The sequence below is a fragment of the Ranitomeya variabilis genome, chromosome 5, assembly GCF_051348905.1.
Source record: "Ranitomeya variabilis isolate aRanVar5 chromosome 5, aRanVar5.hap1, whole genome shotgun sequence".
Lineage (NCBI taxonomy): Eukaryota > Metazoa > Chordata > Amphibia > Anura > Dendrobatidae > Ranitomeya > Ranitomeya variabilis.
In genome coordinates, this window is record NC_135236.1 from 510,209,133 (window position 1) to 510,214,824 (window position 5,692).

Here is a 5,692-nt window from a genome sequence, read left to right on the forward strand (position 1 = left end):
AATGTGTTAAAGAATGAGGACAGGAAGTGAACCCATATGGGGTTAATTGGTGAGTCCTCCTAGGAGCCATACAGAGATGGCTCAGTGATCTTGTGCTGAGAGAAGGTTGATAAGTCCTATACTGTGTATAGAAAGAGAAAGGCAGTAGGCCCAGATGAGAATGGGGCGGTCCTGCAGAAGAGCGAGAGGCAGTAGGCCTGGGGCTGATAGACAGGCGGTCGTGCATGTAAAGTTGGAAAAATGAAGAAAAGTTGATTAGCCTTGTAGTGTTTTATAGTAAGCCTGTAGTGGATTCAGCTTATACGTCCTTAGAGGCAAAGTTAAATTATTGTTCAGAAATTGCACTAAGTAGAATACCCGGTTGGGTAATAGAAGTTATTTATGGTATGTTATTTAAAGTATTTAACCATGTTTGTAACGTTCAAGTGTTCTCACCTCCCATAAAGTGAAGCTCTGTTCAAATGTACTTGTTTTTGCATTTCTGAAAATTGTATGTCTTTTTGCTGACATGTATTGTTGTTTTGTTCCCAGACCAGGAGTACTGGATTTAACTGGGGGGGATTGCAGCGCCCCAGAGTCCTGGTCGTTGCAGTGCTGATGCTCCGCCGCTAAGGGGAGTGTTGGTACGTGGCACTGAAGGAGTTCACCTGACCAGGTATCACAGACACCAATACACTTCACAGTCTGGCCTCCAGGGGGAGCTAAGGGTGCTATGTATTAGGCCACTCCTCACAATCTGGTAAAACTGGGGGTTAGATAGGAAGTTAGACAGAAAGCTGACTGGGTTGGAACCAGGCAACATCCTGTGGCAGAGGGTGTTGCAGGGGAAGATTCAGAGGGGTCCCTGTCAGGGGTGGGATCCTGACAGAGGCCTAGCGAACAGAGAGAATGTTACGGGACCGCGCCTGCACTTCATTGCGGCGGTACCCCAAGAAAGGACAAGAAGCAAGGTTTATTGTGAAGAGTGAGAAACGAGATCAACGCAACAAGGAGAAACACCAGTAGGAGTCGTGCTGTAAGACCGAGGCAACATCCTACTGAGGCGCGTAGCCGGTGGCCGGAAACGCCGAGGAAGTATTGAGCTCCAGGCCTTACTTCAAACCTATGGCAGGACAGTCAGTTATAGGCGGGCTGTCTCACCCAAATCACCTAAGCAGACATAGGGGGCAACAGTTGGAGAGGGGCGACTCTAGGGTCCCGGAAGAACTCCAGGCCTACCCGTCATACGGGTGCGTCCTAGCCATAACATCTGGGGGACGGAGAAGAACATCAGAGTCAGTTGTGAGGGAACTTCAGAAATAGACACAACAGTTGTGAGGACTATCCCGTGGTGCTAAGCAGGGAAGGACTACAACACACAAGCGCTAGAAGGTAGGCACAGATTTCCACCTGCAACGGGAACTCTGGAAGTGCCATCGGACCGGCCGGTCTCAGACAGCCCTGTTAACCGTACTCCGGATTGAGGATCCTGAAGCCTTCAGTAAAGAGGTAAAGAGACTGCAACCTGGTGTCCTCGTTATTCACCGCGACCTGCACCACACCACATCATTCTCAACTTTCACTGGACGCCCCTCAGCAGGGTCACGGACCGGGTCTAGCCACCGTGACAATCCCAGAACCGAGACAGAGAGGCCCGGTACTGGGTATTCCTCGGCCCTGCGACAGTGGGGGCGCTCCATGTGCATCTGTGCCAGTGCTGTCTGTGGTATCTGTCATTCATTTTGTGCCACAGGAAATATACCGTGATATAGTGGGCCTGATTAATTCACTTGTATCCCATATCAAAATAAAAAAAAATTTAAATAAAGGGAGAATAATCTTGGCAAAACTGTGCCAGTGCTGTCTGTGGTATCTGTCATTCATTTTTTGCCACAGAAAATATACTGTTAGATAGTGGGCCTGATTTATACACTTGTCTCCCATACCAAAAAAGAAATAAATTTAAATAAAGGGAGAATAATCTTGGCAAATCTGTGCCAGTACTGGCTGTGGTATCTGTCATTCATTTTTTGCCACAGAAAATATACTGTGATATAGTGGGCCTGATTTATTCACTTGTCTCCCATATATAAAAAAAAAAAATTAAATAAAGGGAGAATAATCTTGCCAAATCTGTGCATCTGTGCCAGTGCTGTCTGTGGTATCTGTCAGTCATTTTGTGCCACAGAAAATATACTGTGATATAGTGGGCCTGATTAAATCCTGCATTCTCCCACACATAAAGAGTGAGATTTCTATTGCCAGTGTGTGCATCTGCGTGCGTCAGTCCTGTTCATGGCATATCTGCCAGCCTCTTTCTGCCAATCAAACTGTATAGTGTAATCCAGTGTGCCTGATTGTTCCCTGCATTCTCCCACACATAAAAAAGGGAGATTTTAATTCACAACAAGTTTACGTACACCTTCTACCTGCTTGTACAGGACCACATAATGGTTGTTAGTTTGGTTTAATTTTTCCAAGAATGAGGAAGTCTGGTGGAAGAGGTCGTGGCCGTGGGCGGTCATTGCCAGCTGATAATGATGGTGGTGGTGGTGGAGCATTTGGTGGTAGTGGGAAAAGCAAAATAGCACCTAAGTCTCAAGTTGTTGAGCCAGCGTCATCGTCTGGCTACACAAGGCCTCGAAGGCTCCCTTTTCTGGGAGTAGGAAAACCGCTTTTAAAACCGGAGCAGCAGGAACAAGTTTTGGCTTTCATTGCTGACTCTGCCTCTAGCTCTTTCGCCTCCTCCTCGCAAAGTGCCCAATGTAATAGTAGTGCGTCGTCAGTGGATGTTCCCGGTCAGGGACAAGTCGCTTCCTTGTGTTCTTCACCCAGAACAACAGAGAAGGATGCGTCAGGCGACACAACATGTTACTCCATGGAGCTATTTACACATACCGTTCCTGGGTTAGAAAGGGAAATTGTTAACAGGCCATGCCCATTACAAGATGAATCGGACATGGAGTGCACAGATGCACAGCCACAGCCAGATTATTATGCTGTTCCTTTGACTCAGATCAGAACATTGCCCTTGCAGTGTACTGATCCAGAATCTGACCCTGATGATACTATTAAGCCCCGTCACGAACGCTATAGCACCGGCTTACACGGTGACCCAGAGGAAGGTGCCCAGGACAGAAGAGGAGGTCATAGATGACACAGTTGTTGACCCCGATTGGCAGCCATTGGGGGAACAGGGTGCAGGCGGCAGTAGCTCTGAAGCGGAGGAGGAGGAGCCGCAGCAGGCATCAACATCGCAACAGGTTCCATCTGGCAGGCCCGTATCTGGTCAAAAACGTGTGGCAAAACCAAAACCAGTTGTAGGACAGCATGGCCATCCGGTTAAAGTAGCTCAGTGTGCAATGCCTGAAAAGGTATCCGATAGTAGGAAGAGTGCAGTCTGGTATTTTTTTAACCAAGATCCAAATGATCAGTGCAAAGTCATCTGTAAGAAATGCTCAAGGACCTTCAGCAGAGGTTAGAATGTTAAAAATCTAAATACAAGCTGCATGTGTAGACATTTAACCACCATGCACTTGCAAGCCTGGACTAACTACTAGTGTTGAGCGATACCGGCCGATACTTGAAAGTATCGGTATCGGAAAGTATCGGCCGATACCGGCAAAGTATCGAATCTAATCCGATACCGATACCCGATACCAATACAAGTCAATGGGACTCAAGTATCGGACGGTATCCTATATGGTTCCCAGGGTCTGAAGGAGAGGAAACTCTCCTTCAGGCCCTGGGATCCATATTACTGTGTAAAATAAAGAATTAAAATAAAAAATATTGATATACTCACCTCTCTGACGCAGCCTGCACCTTACCGAGGGAACTGGCAGCCTTCTTTGCTTAAAATGCGCGCGTTTACTGCCTTCCGTGACGTCACGGCTTCTGATTGGTCGCATGCCGCCCATGTGACGGCGACGCGACCAATCACAACAAGCCGTGACGTAATTTCAGGTCCTGAATGCCTAATTCTAGGCATTCAGGATTTGAAAATTACGTCACGGCTTGTGATTGGTCGCGTGCCGCCCGTGTGACCGCGACGCGACCAATCACAACAAGCCGTGACGTAATTTTCAGGTCCTGAATGCCTAATTCTAGGCATTCAGGATTTGAAAATTACGTCACGGCTTGTGATTGGTCGCGTCGCGGTCACATGGGCGGCACGCGACCAATCACAAGCCGTGACGTAATTTTCAAATCCTGAATGCCTAGAATTAGGCATTCGGGACCTGAAATTACATCACGGCTTGTTGTGATTGGTCGCGTCGCCGTCACATGGGCGGCACGCGACCAATCAGAAGCCGTGATGTAATTTTCAAATCCTGAATGCCTAGAATTAGGCATTCAGGACCTGAAATTATGTCACGGCTTGTTGTGATTGGTCGCGTCGCTGTCACATGGGCGGCACGTGACCAATCAGAAGCCGTGACGTCACGGAAGGCAGTAAACGCGCGCATTTTAAGCAAAGAAGGCTGCCGGTTCCCTCGGTAAGGTGCAGGCTGCGTCGGAGAGGTGAGTATATCAATATTTTTTATTTTAATTCTTTATTTTACACATTGATATTAATCCCGATACCGATTCCCGATATCACAAAAGTATCGGATCTCGGTATCGGAATTCCGATACCCGCAAGTATCGGCCGATACCCGATACTTGCGGTATCGGAATGCTCAACACTACTAACTACCAAACGTCCCTTAACGTTGTAGCACCCTCTCACAATGAAGCTAGTCAGCAACGCTACATCCCTTCCCTCACTGTAAGCCCACCGTTTACCACACCACCTGCAGTAAATGTGGCGGTTTCGTCGCAAGGCCAAAGCCATCAGGGAATGACCAGGTTCGTGGTAGGAAACACTGTATGTAGGGCAACAGCAAGAATACCATCACAAACACTCTCTCAGTCTGCCATGTCCACCGGCACCCCCGCTAGTTTCACCATATGCAGCTCTCCAGTCCAGCTCACCCTACATGAGACTCTCGTTAGGAAAAGGAAGTACTCATCCTCGCATCCGCGTACACAGGGTTTGAACGCCCACATTGCTAGACTAATCTCGTTAGAGATGATGCCCTACCGGTTAGTTGAAAGCGAAGCTTTCAAAGCCCTGATGGACTACGCTGTACCACGCTACGAGCTACCCAATCGACACTTTTTTTCGAGAAAAGCCATCCCAGCCCTCCACCAGCATGTAAAAGACCACATAGTCCATGCACTCAGGCAATCTGTGAGTAGAAAGGTGCACCTGACAACAGATGCATGGACCAGTAGGCATGGCCAGGGGCGTTACGTCTCCATCACAGCACAATGGGTTAATGTGGTGGATGCAGGGTCCACAGGGGACAGCAATATTGGGAGTTCTTCCTAGCCCACGGTCTAGGAAACAGTTGGCTGTAGGCGTTCGTCCCCCCTCCTCCTCCTCGTCCTCCAGCAGATGCGAGAGCTCGTCCACAGACCGCAGTCACACAACCACTCCATCCGCAGCTGCCACTGTTGCACACGAGGTGTCCCATTATGGAACAGCTAGTGGCAAGCGTCAGCAGGCAGTATTGGCAATGAAGTGTTTGGGCGACAACAGACACACCGCGGAAGTTCTGTCCGAGTTCTTGCAGCAAGAAACTCAGTCATGGCTGGGCACTGTACATCTTGAGGCAGGCAAGGTAGTGAGTGATAACGGAAGGAACTTTATGGCTGCCATAGCCCT